Genomic DNA, 15,859 nt, shown 5'->3' with positions numbered 1-15,859 from the left:
GATGCTGTTATTATCCCATCGTTACAGAGTGTTAATTAAGGCCTTTATGCATAAAAACAATGTTTTTATTATTGGCGCTTCTATATTATGAGGAGAAATAACATCATACCGCCATAATTTGAAAATCATTCACATTTATGAACTGATAGCTTAACGAAGGTATACCAACGTAGAATAATATAAAAATGCCGGAAGGAACATCTAATATATGTATTGTAGTCGTCGGGTTATCAAACCATAATTTAAAATTCGTAAATGATAAAATGTATGGACCTTGAATAAATTCAGTTTTTCATGCACATGCCAAACAAGTTTTTTTTACATAATTGCGTATTTAATTAGTAACTACGCTTCTTGTTCTCAACAACTGCCATGGTGTAGTGGTTAGCGAGTAGTACTTCGGTTCCGAGGGTCGCACGTTCGGCTCCATCTTTACGTTATTTGTTTTTTCTTTCCGCCGCATGGATAGAGTACTTGTACTATGCTTTATATCTTCACTAGCCGGTTGCTTGCAGTTATTAATTTTTTTCTATTTACGGGAAAATCTGTTATCAGTTGTTCAGCCCTTCTAAAAACTCGCTAAATTTCCCCAATAGCCTTTAATTCATGTCAAGATGAGCCGCGTAGCATGTGTAGTACGCTGTTCAGCCGCCTTTGGCGCTCCAACAGAAGTGACTTACATTGCCTGAGGATATTTGACGGCATTCCTTACCTAAACGCCCCTAACGTCTTACCCTTGCCTTATATAAGTCCCTTAGCTTACGATAAGCTGCTTATCAATTTTTTCCGTAAGAAAACCATAAGAAACGGTTAACTCACTTTGTGCTATCTGGGAAGTAGTTGATATTTCACACCGTATGTTTGCTATTATGAAGTTTAAAAAATATTACCTATTGTTTAATAATTATTATTAAATAATTTATAATTAGAAATATTGAATAACTTATTTAACGAAATTTTGGAATTTGGCTTCCCCACTATAATCTGCCGCTTGGGGCACGTGCCCCTTCTGCCTCTCCCTAGTTCCGGGCCTGGGCAGAGGCGTAGCAAGGGTTTTGAAATGGAGGGGGGGGGGGGGGTTGCCGGAGATTTTGGGGCCCCGAAAATTTTGGGATTTTTCATGTTTAAATCGTGGTTTTCAGAACGCAAAAACAGTAATTTTGTATGAGTGTTCATTATAATGTATATAAATTGGATAAGGTAAAAGTTTTAAAGGCCCAATGAGGGGGGGGGGGCGGGGGTTGTAATCCGGAACCCCCCCTCCGTTGCTACGCCACTGAGCCAGGGTGTTATTTGTGGTGGTCACGATCATGGCGCTTTCAATAATCCTCATTTATGCCTCCTTGAAGCGCTCAATGAAACGCTTGCTGATGATTCGCCCATTTTTACTCTCTTTCATTTATATCAACCACTCTAATGGCACTCGAGTAAGCATGCGTTAGTGCCACGGATGCCGTCTCACAAAAATATTGGGGGGGCTCAAACCGGGGATCTTGCCCCGGTAAATACTATAAGTAGTGAATTTCAAGTTTTTAAGCATTTTAGAGGAGTCATATGATCAACATTAGAACCCTGATAACTCGAATCTCGATATCTGGATACTCTGGGGAAAATCGACAAGCCTGACACATTTTTTCCTCAAATCCATAACGATTTTTTTACGGTGCTCGGGCGCCACTGATGGCTTCCACTAATAGGGTGGTTTCCTATTATTTTTTTATTGCCTAATTCGAAAGATTATTACTCCTGGAGTGCGCATTTCACGCTCTTAGATTTTCGAATGACGATATCTATTTTTCGCGATTAAGCGAAAAGTGAAAAATTTCAAGCGGGCGAAAACGCGACGGCTAAGTAGGAATGAAGGGGAAAGCCCGTGTGACGTATTTCTGGTTCCCCCTGCCGCCTTGTGCGGTGACCTTGGGGCGAGGCTTGAGCGCTGATACGACGCAGGATGCTAGCAGGTAGCAAAGTACCCAGCTAGAAGGTAGCAAAGTACCCAGCTATAGAGCGTTCCACATTTAGTTGACAGTATGGGCTCTTATGGAGAATCGTTTCCCATGTTAATATCCATAAGGCCAGGAGCGCGGTGTTGTCAATAACAGCACGAAAATTAATGTTGCGTTATGCACTGATTAAAAATTGCATTCTAATGTAGAAAGAGATGCTGCATTCATTGGTGCCAATAGTTTTTCGATAAAAATTATAACAAAAGCTATAAAAAAACATTTCCTTTAATTTCCGTCAGAAACGTGTATTTTTTTACTTTATCTTCTTCTCGCAATATCTGCCTGACCGTTGCCTGTATTAAATTGAATCTTCTGCACAAAATTCTTCACACTATTTTCTCTTTGAAGGTCTTCACCAATTGTACAAATTATGAGTAAAAATGTTGTTATGCCGACGTAACACCCTTTAGGACAAGAAAATTTTGATTTTTGCAAGGTAAAAAGTAGTTGCTTACTAACTTACGTTTCTTACGTCGTAGGTCCCTATATGCTGCGTATCAAATGTGGATAAAACTACAAAGTTATTTTTGGTGAAAAAATCATTAACTTACATCAATTCTGAAGCGAGTTAAAAGGTTTTGATCTTAATAAAAAATATTACGGCGCCGCTGGGCCGGGCTTCTTGCTTTTTCTTGCGCGCAGAGGGAAAATTCTCGGGCGGAAAAGGAGTGTTTTGTCAATGCATTCTATGAAATGTATTTATCTATTCGTTTGATATCCTAAACAGAGAATACTCATACGTTGTAACAGCAGTGTTTTTATCTGAATACATTGATACACGAAAGTAAGCAAGCGGCTTGGAAATAAGACGCTTTCGCTTTGTGTGTTTCGGTCCCACCGCATAAGCCAAGAAAGAAAATATCTCATAATCTGTGCGAAACACTACGCCTTCCAGTGCATGCCTTTTACAAAAGGGGGCTTGGGTTTTTTCTCATCCAGTCTACGCCTTTTACAAAAGGGGGCTTGGGTTTTTTTTCTGAGTTCCTTTCATAGGGTACCAGAAAACCTGCACCAAAATCGACCGTAGCCGAAGGGGCCGGGGGAAGAATTTACCAAGGCGTTCAGTTTGTCATTGCATTTTTTTTGGAGTGAACAAGTGTTGTGTAGTCTGCTGAATTTGAGAATTGTGAATGTGTTTTACACTTATCTCTGCTGTAACACGCCCAATCAATATGTCCGATACAAAGAAGAGGAGAAAAGGTGAGAAGCTCATAACCCGCGAAAGACAGTTGGTGCTCAAAGTCTTCTCGTATTTAAGGAAATCTCTCAGCATTAGTGAGGCCTGCCGAGAAGCTTCGAATGCTACTGGGTGCTAGGAGACCACTATTTACAGAGTGAGAAAGGAAAGTTCCCGTGGTCCATTGGTGACTCCTTCAAAAACTAAAGAAATTAGACAGCCTTACAAAAATTCGAGAGCAGTGATTTTCGACGATTTTGTGAGATCGGGAATAAGAAGGAAGGTACATGAATCTTTCGTGAAAAATATTCCTCCGACTTTAAAATCCATCTTAAAATCGGTAAATATGGATAGTATTCTCCCAGATTACAAAAGGACAGCACTATATCGTCTTCTTTTGGACATAGGCTTCGTGTACGAACGCAGGCGGAAAAGAAGCATCCTTATCGAAAGGGATGATATTATTCGTTGGTGGCACAATTAATTATTTAAGGCAGCTAAAAAAATATCGTCGCGAACACAGGACGAGTATATTCACAGGCGAAAGTTGGATTAATGTTGGACAAATAGTGAACATTAGTATGCGAAAGAAACAATTAGAAAACCCGCGTCAAGCTTTCCTTGCTGGACTAAATACTGGCAGAGGGCCTCGATACTGGGCTTGGCCCCTACTTCCCGAGGAGGACGGTTTGCTATTATACAGGCAGGAACGGTAAATGGGTTCATAAAAGAAGCATTACATGTGTTTCTGTACAAAAAGCACTCAATGGATGAGCATGAAGAAGTGGGTGGCGAGTGTTACGAGAGATGGTTTGAGGACTCACTTCTTACAAACTTACCCGAAGGATCAATTATAGTGGTAGATAATGCCTCTTATTACTCAAGGAAATTGGAATCCTTGCCTACTACAAGGTGGAGGAAAGAGAACATTAAGGAAATTAGCTTCGAAGATGTCAGCTTGAAAAGAGATCTTTAATTTACAATAAACCAAGTACGGGATATTTAAAAAAAATTAAAGATTGATGATGTCTTATACAACATCGCCTCTCATGTAACACTAGCCATAGTCAAAACAATAATGCATAATATGGAAGGAATAGAAATTTTGTCTCATTCAGGAGTGGCGATAATTTTTATTATCCTTCAATTTATTGTTATTTTTTACATTACAGATTATTCATTATTCACCTTGTGCATTGAATAAGTACATAATAAAATAACAAAAGACTTTTCCTTATATATTGCAGCAAAGGTATTGTAATTAACGCTGAAAAATTCCCCAATTTACGCCGTCTTTCGTGCGATCCCTAACTCCTTTTTGAACTAAACCATTTTGGCGCTCTATTATTTGTGGTTGCATACGCTGTTAGGATGCCTGCCGGCGGAGCGGAAGCTTGGCAACACTGTTATCCATAAGGCCCGTACTGTCAACTAAATGTGGAACGCTCTATAGCAGGTAGCGCTTGTCTTAAATAAGGATTATTATTCCCCTATCAAACGAAGGAAACTTTCCGACCTTAAGCAATTTTAATAGGTGATTATTAAGAGATGTTTCCCTGAGCTCTATGCCTCATGCAGGCATTGGTAATCTCAGACGATGTAAAACTCCAATCTACTCGTATAGAAACTAGGTCCCTGTGACGTCACGTGGAGTGGAATCGCATGGGCGCCAATCTGGCCTTTTTCAAATGAGGTTAAAATTGACCGTTGCCATTCGTCTAAACTGGGATTTCTAAAACCAAATAATTCGTATATTATGAATAACTAATGGTGGGTAACGAATCGCAATCAATTCCTTTCGTTTTCTTTGATGAAGGAAACTACCCTATTGTGAAAGGCAGTCTGGCCAGATCGGCTGATCCCAGAGGGCCCCGAGCTTACGGGGCGCCCCACAACGCTGGCATCTATCGTGAAGCTTAGTAAAAAAGATGGATTATTTGAAACTAAGTTTTTTCTGCAATTATGAAATTCTACGTTTTCATTACTTGCTTTATTTTCAACATACTCAAAGCAAAAAGATTATAAAAAAATGAAATTAAACTGTAAAAAGATATAAAAGATAACCTGATGCATTTTTGATAGGATTATGCATACGAAAAGGTTATTTTATAGGTTTTGTTTTAGATTTCAGTGCAATTTTTAGGGAACAAATTGGCTAAATAGATAATAGAACCATGATTAACACTAGAATGCCGAAGGGTGTCATTTTGACACCCTACGCGTACATTTTTTACGGAGCTGGCCCTTAGAGAGTATTTTAGAAAAAAATCTTTCGTGACTTTTATTCATTTTTAGATCTTAACAAAACGACAGTAAAAGGGATACCCCCCCTAATTTTTTTCGTCTCAAAAATTCAAATTTACCTTGAATGCCGGAGGGTGTCATTTTGACACCCAGTATATAATATCATTTCTTTCTTCGGTTTAGGTCTCTCGTGGGATGCGGCTTGATAATTATTTGTCAAATTAGTATAGTTTAGTACATTATCTTCATGTGTAGTACCTTTAGGTATAGTATAGTATATTTTAGTATAGTATATTACCTTCATGATTGTTTGTCTTACATAATTTCAATGAGCATAGGCTGTATACTATTTATTTCAAAAGTTTAGTAGCTCGTAAGGTAAGAACATTCCGCTGCCTTTTTCAAATGATTCGCCTTGAAACCAGCTAGTTTTTTTTACCTCGGTGACACTTATTTGCCCTGAAACATTGCAGTGAAGTGACGCACGCGACAATGCAGTTAGCTGCTGCCGAGCCTCTGTGTTCGGCTGCCTGGCTCGCGCGCGTGTTTGGCGGACTGGGTCGCTTGTGTGTCGCGACCTGCTGCTTGACTTGCTTCGGCAGTTCTGTCTTGATAATGGCACTGCATAGACGTGTTACGACGGAGCAAAGTATTGCAATACTAAACGATATTTCTGGAGACGTGTCGGAGAAAGGGTCTGATGCAGATCTTGAGACGGACAACGATTAGGTTGCACAGGAGGTGCAATTTAGATAATCCAAAAATGATTAAAATAGTGCGCACGGTCAGTTTCAGTGTTTTTTATATTACAGTTTAGTAATTTAATCACGAAAGATACACATATTTATTTTACAATACGCATATACACATAATTGAGTTACTGGATCTGCACTGGTTATCGGACAGAAAAGAAATTGTGCGTGGTCGTGACATGGTGTGCCGACGTGGAAGGGGCGCTGGGTAGACTTCAAGGCGACTTCAACTCCTTGTTCAAGATCCTAAGAAGGAGATGGCCATGCTGAGGAATCATAACCTGAGCCTAACATAACCATTGACGAACAGCTGTTTCTAAGCAAAGCTAGATGTAGGTACATTCAAGCAATTCATGGCACCAAAGCCTGATAAGTATGGGCATAAATACTGGTTTGCAGTATATAAAGACAGTATGTATTTGGTAAACTGATTCCATTAACTTCCAGATTGACTAAAGGCGTCAAGGACGGCTCTCGTCAAGCTGACGATCGCGTTTCAGATCATGTTGTATTGAAACGTATGCAACCCTACATGAGCAAGGGCAGGAATGTAACCACTGGCATTTGTTTCACATCACTTTTGCTAGCTCTACTCGAAACAAAAGGGTACTTGCCTTTCGGGAACCGTAAATAAGGGAAGAAAGGAAATACCTGGTGAAATAAAAGTTTCTCGGGAAGAGTTGTAATCAACTAAAATGAACAAAAATAGTGACGTAACACTTACTGTTCATCACGGCAAACAGAAAAAAATGTGCTCTTGTTCTATGATCTCTTCGCCCTCATATTGACATTGGTGACAACTCTAACAAATCGCCCGAAACTGTAAGGTGTTGTAATGAGATAAACTTTGAAGTAGATATTATTGATCATATGGGGCGGAAATATTTGGTCAGAACTAGAACCAGGCCTGTTTTTTCTTTCCAGAATACTTTTGACTTGGTCACTATAAATTCCTGGATAATATATATAAGGAAATAACTTCACAAAAGATGTCCCGAATTATTTTTACAAAATTTATCAGAATAGCTTGCTTTTCCTTACATTGCGTCAACGAATATCTAGCAACCAAATCCAGAACTGACTAGGGATTGTCAAGTATAGATAAAATGCAATGAAAACAGAACTGTTGTTTTTGTAAGCTTAGTGAAAAGTCAGTAAACCTACGGCCAAAACAGACCAAAAGTGCCAGAATGTAGAGAATCTACTATTTAGATGAAGCTTTATGTAAGTCTGTATGAAAAAGTGTTCGATTTCTTTTTGGGTTCATACGAAGTTTTTGTATTTTATTTTTTAAAATTTCTTAGTTTTGTGGCCGCAATGGTTTTATTTTAATTTTCGTCTTTTGAAGCACACTTCTACATTCTATGACGAAAATTTGATGAAAAGTTAACAATAATAATAAAAAGAAAAGCAATCCTGTCATATTCATTTTAATTGTTTTGTGCACAAAATTTAACCAATTACAGTGAACAATAAATACTAATAAAAGAGTATTCAATGATTATATATAGGTATTATTGCACTTTCATGCGTCCTCCGACGTTTCAGCGCAATCTTTTCGATGGATGCCGCATTCTAGGAGTGTATTTTTTTGTAAAAAAAATTTTACTTCAATGGTACTCTATTAAAACATTAACTTTTTTTTAAATATTAGGGCACAAAATCAGTATCAAACAAAAGTTGACACTATTGACTCCGAAATAAAGCTAATCTGCAACGTAACATGCATATAAAAACATGGGTGTCAAAATGACACCCTCCCGGCATTCTAGGGGATACAAATTTCCCGGCATTCTAGTGTTAATAGTTAAATGTTATAATCTGTGAAATTCTCACTTGTCAAAAATAATTTTTCTCTCGAAATTTCTATTTTTTAATTTAATTTATGTAGTTGAATTGAGAACTTCTTATGGCGCGTTGAGTACTTTTGTAGATGGGTAAAAGACATTGGACTCGTGACACCGTCACTACATATTACGTAAAATTATGTATATACACAGTATACTCGCTATATATGCAGAACTTGTGTAAAACCATTGGACTCGCGTCGCCGTTACCATCACCGCCACTAAATATATGTGTAATTGTATATTTTATATATACACTTTTTTGGATGGGTAAAGGTGAAAACTTCTATTATGTCGCGTTGAGCACCCTTGTAGATGGGTAAAAGACATTGGACTCGCGTCACCGTCACTACATATATGTAGGCTAGGGGGATTTTAGGCGCAACATGACCTGAGGTGTGTGGTATACCCGCCAGGATAATCGGGAGGTGTGGGGGACCTACCCCAGAAAATTTTTAAGATAAATCGTTGAAAATGGTGAGTTATATGGCTTTCTGAGGGATATTTTACTAACACTTACACTCTTCTAAAAGTAAATTAATCAAATCAAGTAAAATGGATTAAACTTGAAAGTTTCTCTCAGCTCTGGGTGGAGGGGGGGCCCAACACCCCCCTTGCTGTGCCACTGTACACTGAAAAAGAGGAAGAATTTGTGACGTGTTTGGATTCCATCATCTAAATTTGGCCTTAGCACAGTGGCGCCGACTCCATGGGGCTTGAGGGGGCCTGAGCCCCCTCAAAAATTCGTTATGGGTGTGAGGAAAAAATGTGTCAGGCTTGTTGATTTTCCCCAGAGTGTCCTGATATCGATATTCTAGTTATAAGGGTTCTAATGTTGATCATACGAATCTTCTAAAATGCTTAAAAAACTTCTACCTCACTACTAATATAATTTCCCGGGGAAAGATCCCCGGTTTGGGCCCTCCCAATATTTTTTACAAATCGGCGTCCCTGCCTTAGGATAACGTATCCTGAGAAAGGATGCCAATAGACGCGGAACAAAATCCGTCGTAATTCTTTTCCCCATTGTTACGTTCCTTGTTTAAGCCTCCCTCCTTGACCAACCCCTACTTTCACCCGTGTGGTATTCGGAGGAGATTTCCGACAGCCGAGGTCAGTGGCGCAGCGAGGGGGTGTGTGGGGGTTTACGAGATAAAACCCCCCCACACAGCTCAGAGAAATTTGAAATTTAAATCCGTTTTACTTGATTGGATTGATATTGATAATAGAATAGTGTAAGGATTAATAAAATATCCCTCAGAAAGGGATATCCCTAAAATTCCGCAATTTATTAATCTCGCACCTAACGCTTATCCTGGTGGGTATTCTAAACCCCCACACACCCCGGTATTAGTTGCACCTATTACCCCCCAGTCTTAATTCTTAGCTGCGCCCCTGGCTGAGGTCATTTACGCCACGTGGGAAAGACAGGGATGGAAGCGTGGAGAGAAACCTGGCGTCGGTATCAGCCTGCTCTCATCGAGAGGTACCACGGGGACCATGGCTTGACGTCACATCTGACGGTCAGAGTGTTGCGCTTGAAGTGCCCTCCACAACATTTGCGCAACTATAGGGGTGGAAGGAATGAGGGAATAGATCGCCCCCCCAAAGCCTCAGAAAAATAAAAAAAAATAATATTGAAAACTATTGTCTAGTTTTGACGTATAATAACTACATCTGCTTTAAGCTAAATTTTAAGTGCCAAAATGATGTAAAATGTATTTCCAGGCATGTCATTTTTTAAAAATGTTCCCGGAACTCCCGTTGCCTGAGGGTGGGGATCCCCACCCTATGCCCCGTCATCCCCCCTAGTTACGTCACTGCTCAACACAATACTCATGAAGGGATCGGGTGACTTTTGAAAATAGGATTCTCAATACGGCCTCTAAATGAGTTGCCACCCACCGCGAATGGGTTTACAAAAGTCGCCACTCGCGTCGCTGACGAACAAATTGATACGAGTTTCGCGGGGAAATAAGGTATAATTAGGGGTTTTAACCGAAATTAATGTTACATGATTATAAGATCAATCAAATTCATTACTTTTCAATGCTGTTTATCACAATAACAAACTTATTTAAGTATATCGGGACTGCCGCGGTGATAACTTTTTACGGAATCACCCGCAATTATCCTCTGTGGATTTTTCGCACAATTTGTGCATTGCGGGTGACCCCTTAAAAGTTATCACCGCGGCTAGTCCCGGTATACTTAAATAAGTCTAGAGCGAACACCTCTTCGTGTTCGAAGTTCGGGCTTTGCTCTCCGGCTGTGGCGCCGTGCGCACGACTGGGACTGCTAGTCGCATAATATGCTCGGCAGTCCATTCCACCTTGTCCGGTATAGTCCACAAATTTCCACAAGGGAGAATGACGCCTCGGTAGCTTAACTGGCTAAAGCACTCGGCCGGAAATCGAGGGATTCGGGTTCGAATCCCAGTCAAGGCGAATGATTTTTCCTCTGTGGATTTTTCGCACAATAACAAACATTATAAGGAAAAACATGGGAAAAAAGTGGATCGAATTGAACTCGTCACTTCACCATGCACATTTTTGAAAACCGATTAATATGTGACCGAAGTGGCAACAGAAATCAGCCATTCCATGGAATGGACCTGGGCCTCTTCTACGAAGTCCCCTCAGCCCCAATGAAGGAATGTTTAGGCGTGCAGCAATAGCATATTCCAGCTGGAGAGCTCACTTCTCAAAAATTTCCCCCATTTTTTGGGCGGGCCTACAAACTTGGGGTTTACACAAGGGATCAAATTATCTATAACTACATATAAAATAGGATGTCTGCTTGTCTGTCCACAATGCATTTCCATAAGGCTGCACAGATTTCAACCAAAGTTGGTAGGTATGTGCATCTCATGCTGTTAAAGTCGCTCTCGTAAGGACCACTGATGGTCAGTCCCTCTAATAAGGGTTCTCCCTCGACTCCAAGCTTAATCCATCCCTTTCCGAGGACCCAAGCTCGCGAGGGATGGACCCAAAACACTGGGAGGGCCCCCATCCATCTGGGCCACGCATAGTACATACAATTTTCATTTTACAGTTCTTCTAGTGCTATCAACAATTTATTGCCTTTCATGCTTCCAAAGCCCGAAGTGCTAATTCTGGTCGTGTCCGATACATCGTTTTCTCAATACCGTTTGTTATGCAGCGTCGTACAATTTCTGTGGTTACAACTCCTGCTGGGTAGGCGCACCTCTTGACACACGAAATGGGGAAACATAACTTGTATTCCATTGCCAACGAAATTGGAGGACTTTTCTATTAGGAGAAAAATCCAAAGATCATTTCATTGTATCTTGAAGCCGACAATGAGGACACAACACTAACCTAACACTTAACCGTTAATCCTCTTGATGCAAGCCTATTTGCTGGAATGGGTATCCACTCTTACATTGTTTTTGGTGTACTTACGGAAACACACAACGATCAATGTTGTGGAGTGGGATATAAGCTGATCCTGGGCTAGGTACATGAAAACCTTTTTTTTTATTGTTACATATGTATACCATCTCATACCTGCTTTGTTCCCTTACTTAAAATACTGCCATGTGATCATAAATGCCAAGTTGCAAGGTTTTCCAACAGGGTGGTTTCCAATTATTTTTTTATTGCCTAAATCAAAAGATTATTACCCCTGGAGTACGTATTTCTCGCTTTTAGATTTTGAAATGATGATATCTATTTTTTGCGATTAAATGAAAAGTGAAAATTTTCAAATGAGGTTAAAATTGACCATTGACATTCGTCTAAACTGGGATTTCTAAAACCAAATAATTTGTATATTATGAATACACTGATGGTGGGTAAGGAATCGCAATCAATGCATTTAGTTTTCTTTGATGAAGGAAACTACCCTATTCTCTGGGTACTCAGAACAACCATTCCCAGGGTGTCGTTCAGGGCATTGCTTTGTGTCAGGAAATTTGTAATGATGAAGGCCGTGATACTGGGGGCATTGTCATTGTGGAGCCTGACTGTCTCTTTGATGTCTGCCTGGTGGTCCCTCAGGCCTCCTTACAGTCCTGAATTGCCTCCGTACCACTTTTTTTTTGTTCCCCCAACAGAAGAGAGAGCTCAAAAAAAGGATTGGGAGTCTGTGGAAAACATCTGAAAGAATGTAATAACATTCCTAAGAGACATTCCTGTTAAGGAGTTTCAGGGTGCCTTCCAGGTATGGCAGACATGTCTCTGCAAGAGTATTGATGATGGGGGAGAGTATTTAGAAGAATTTGTGTCAGTACTATCAATAAATACATTTTCCCCAGAAAATGTGCATTACTTTTATAACAGACTATGTACTGCACAATGCAGCAACATTCAGCACTTACAACTACCATTTTCATCTACCTGCTACACCTCTTGAGTTTTCCCTCATTATAATCTAATTTCCGTGACTTCTAGTCCTGATATTTATTTCCCTGTCTGGTATGAAGTGAGGGATAATATCCAGTACCAAAGATGAAATTTGTACTAGAAAAATTATTTTACTTGACCAGGATTCAAACCTAAATCTCCCAATTGCAGGTCAAGTAGCATATAATAATATTTAATGCTGTTAATATTTTATTCAAGTATAAACTTGCAGTTTGTATCCACAATTTCATACTCTTCATTTGATATTAATTTATTCATATGGAATTTTTTCCCTTATTTGCAATGCATTTTTCCCAAAATTAGTGCAAGCCTCTCTTGATTTAACAGTTCCTTCAGTTCCAATTTGACTCATGGTAGTTGCTACAACTGAATGTAAGTCTGGGAACTAAAATTTACACATATGTTTCATAAAATGATTATACACTAATTGTCCAACCCTCTCTTGGTCCCGTAGCAAGGAAATTCCAAGTATGTATAAACATTGTCCTAACATGCAATGCAAAATTGTGCCCATGAATGGTACCACTTGCTGGAAATTGAAAAAAGAATGATTTTTTTTGGGTCTATGGCTCAACTATGTTTTTGAAATAGAAGAATGTGGTGGCAGGTGATACTGTCATCATAGTAAGGATGAAAGTCAGTGCCTTGGCTCTATTTCCAAGCCTGGAAATGATAAACCTTGGAACAACCAGAGGTTTAACATGAAGGAGATACGGCCCATAAATTTACAAAAATTGACAGTAGATTGTGCAAAAAATTAGTTAAAACAGGATGCATTAAAATCAGTCGTCATGAAAAATGGGATTTTTTTGACAGAGAGTGACTTTTAATAGCTAGCAAACCGATTCCACATAAGAGGGCTGTAGAGTATCAACATATGCATTACTTTTAATGAACAACCCACACATTTAATAATTTAGTAAAATATTGGATAAAATAGTGAAGGATTCAGGAGGTGAAAACTATGGAGTCAACATTGACATCATAGACTGGAAATTATTTCAAGGGATAGTGTAAACATTCCAAGAGTCTACTTCAAGAAAAGCCATACCCACTAACTTAGCAAAGAAATTCAAATGCAAAAACTGAAAGTTCAAGGTGGATGATTACAAAAAAGCAGGAGAGTAATGCACAGCAAAACCATTTTTCATCACATTCTCTGGAGTGTAGTTCTCTCCCAGTGTTCATAAAACATTTCCCAACTGAATACCTAATAACGAACAAATATTACGAAGACAAACAATTTACTCAATGTGATTGGTACAAAAACAACATTCACAAACTGGTACAAAATTGATTTAAAGCTCTCATTTTGAAAACAGCAAACAATAATCATAAATCACATCACAACTGACAAACAAAATTTAAAACCATTTTCCACGGGAAAATCTTCAAAAAAAGGGAAATATAATGAAGTATGTAGTAAAAAAATATGCACTTAATTGACACTATAAGTTATAACCATTCAACCTCACATAATCATACCAGCTTCATCATGAATTTTTCTATCATTCAAAGGATCTCTGATGCACAAAGTCAACAAGTACCCAGAATGTACAAGGTACACTTCAGAAACATAGCTGAGGCAAATGTTTGAAGTCAACTTATTCACAAAGTTTCAGATAACCTCTGCTTTCAGACGTTACAGCAGACACTTAGTCCCCACTTCCTTATGGGGTGACAATCACTTTCATCACACATCTATATATATAGTCTACCTCTCACTTAGAATGGTGCTGCTAACTAAAGAGGAAAACAACACTTGTTCTCACTCATACATACTTTTACCAGGCAACAACACGCTTTCACCGCATGTGTTTTACCTTGGCAGATAAAATTTCATCTTTTCAGCCCCATCCATAGAGCCCCATCATACTTACCGAGGCAATGATAGCACTTTATGAACGATTCTAAAAGTGAAGCACAGCCTAGCCCAAGAGTCAGGAAAAAAAACCTGAGATTAGCATTTTAAAAAACTGTCAACCATAGGAATGGCAGTGAAGCATTCATTGGTAGAAAAAACTGTTCCTTAGACGATCAGATGCCACCCTTGATGGTCTTAGATGATTTTCTTGGACATAAAATTCCTCAAATTGAGGAAAGAACCTGGAAATAATATAAATTACATTTACATAAATTATGGTAGAGAAAATTCACCCATACTACATGATACTTGAACTATGATTCAGGACATTATAAGATCAAAAAATCTCAGGAATGACATGGTGGAATTTCAGCATCAAAGCAAATATCAAGAAAATAAATTTTAATTCCAAACTAGGTGTCAATGACCAACAGCATCATTCTACAATTCCCTGTTACTCATTTCCCTTCTCCTTTGTCCTTGTTCCCTTCAACATGGTACTCAACCGGCAGTGAAACCACACTAATTGCCATTGGAATAACATTCTCCTGGACCAGGAATTAAGCAGGCATGGACATCTAAAATCCTTTTCTGCCAAAAGGGCCGACTTATACAGAGCTCAATATATGCCAACTAGAGTTTCTTTCAATAATTAGACTATAGAGATTATACAGTTTCTTGTGTAATGATCAACAGTAATGGAATAACTAGAAAAAATATTGCCCTATAGGGAAATAACTCACAATGGAATAGAATTTGAATTTTGATCTGTTTGCTGCAAACAGGCATATAAATGGAGGAGGCAAGATACTAAGTTTAAGGAAAAGACGGCAACATGGCTCATCGAAAGGTGCATAACACATAAATCGAACCTCTCATTTCTTTATTTTAAATATAACACTGGCCTTTGGGGAGGAACCCCAGAAAAGATCACTATATATTATACGGGAGTAAAATTCACCAAAATGAACAGACAAGAACACACAAATAAAACCGAATGCCGAATAGATTTGATAAGATAACACAAAAAACTCAGTTTCTTCGAAATATTGCAAAAGTGACTGTCCCAAGGTAGTCAATGTCGATTCCTAGGGAAACGAGAGAACGTGTTCTGCATTATTGGTTTACCATCAAGTTAATGGTGATGCTAGCTTGAGGTTTGTTTTAGTTGGTAAAATAAACAAAATTGGATGGGGATTATGACAGCACTAAACATGCAGAAAAGTAGCAACATTAGTCGTCTTTGAAATTAGACTGTCCATGGAATGGGCTGTTTCCCTGTGAAAAAATTTTCTGATTAACCCCAGCATTCATGCCTCTGAAGGGAATAATATTTGAATTTAATTTAATTGCTATTCATCCTACCTCCCTTTAACCTTTTATCACCTCATATAACTGACTCAAATATATTTCATTTCAAATCACTTAATTATTTCAATAATTGTATGTTTTATTTAAAAAAAAAGATCATTACTCACTGCAGTGAATGATGTACTGTGCATTTCATCTTGAATGAATCAGTCTTTTTACTGTGATAGGTACAATGCTAACATGAACCAAAAAAAGTGAATTGCAAAGGAA

The 15,859-nt window shown here is 38.7% G+C and overlaps 1 protein-coding gene across 3 annotated transcripts in view; it reads right to left on the bottom strand.

Moving 5' to 3' along the window:
• Positions 1-13,641: 13,641 nt before the first annotated feature.
• The window catches only part of LOC124163539 (nuclear pore complex protein Nup154-like), an 82,209-nt gene continuing 79,991 nt past the window's right edge, over positions 13,642-15,859 (bottom strand). For all 3 annotated transcript variants that reach the window (XM_046540508.1, XM_046540511.1, XM_046540510.1), the window contains exon 29: positions 13,642-14,520. The gene's annotated coding sequence lies outside the window, so the exon portion shown is untranslated. The remainder of the gene's footprint in view (positions 14,521-15,859) is intronic.

Source organism: Ischnura elegans, chromosome 8 (genome assembly GCF_921293095.1).
Source record: "Ischnura elegans chromosome 8, ioIscEleg1.1, whole genome shotgun sequence".
NCBI classification, from domain to species: domain Eukaryota; kingdom Metazoa; phylum Arthropoda; class Insecta; order Odonata; family Coenagrionidae; genus Ischnura; species Ischnura elegans.
This window is presented reverse-complemented; position numbering and strand designations above follow the sequence as displayed.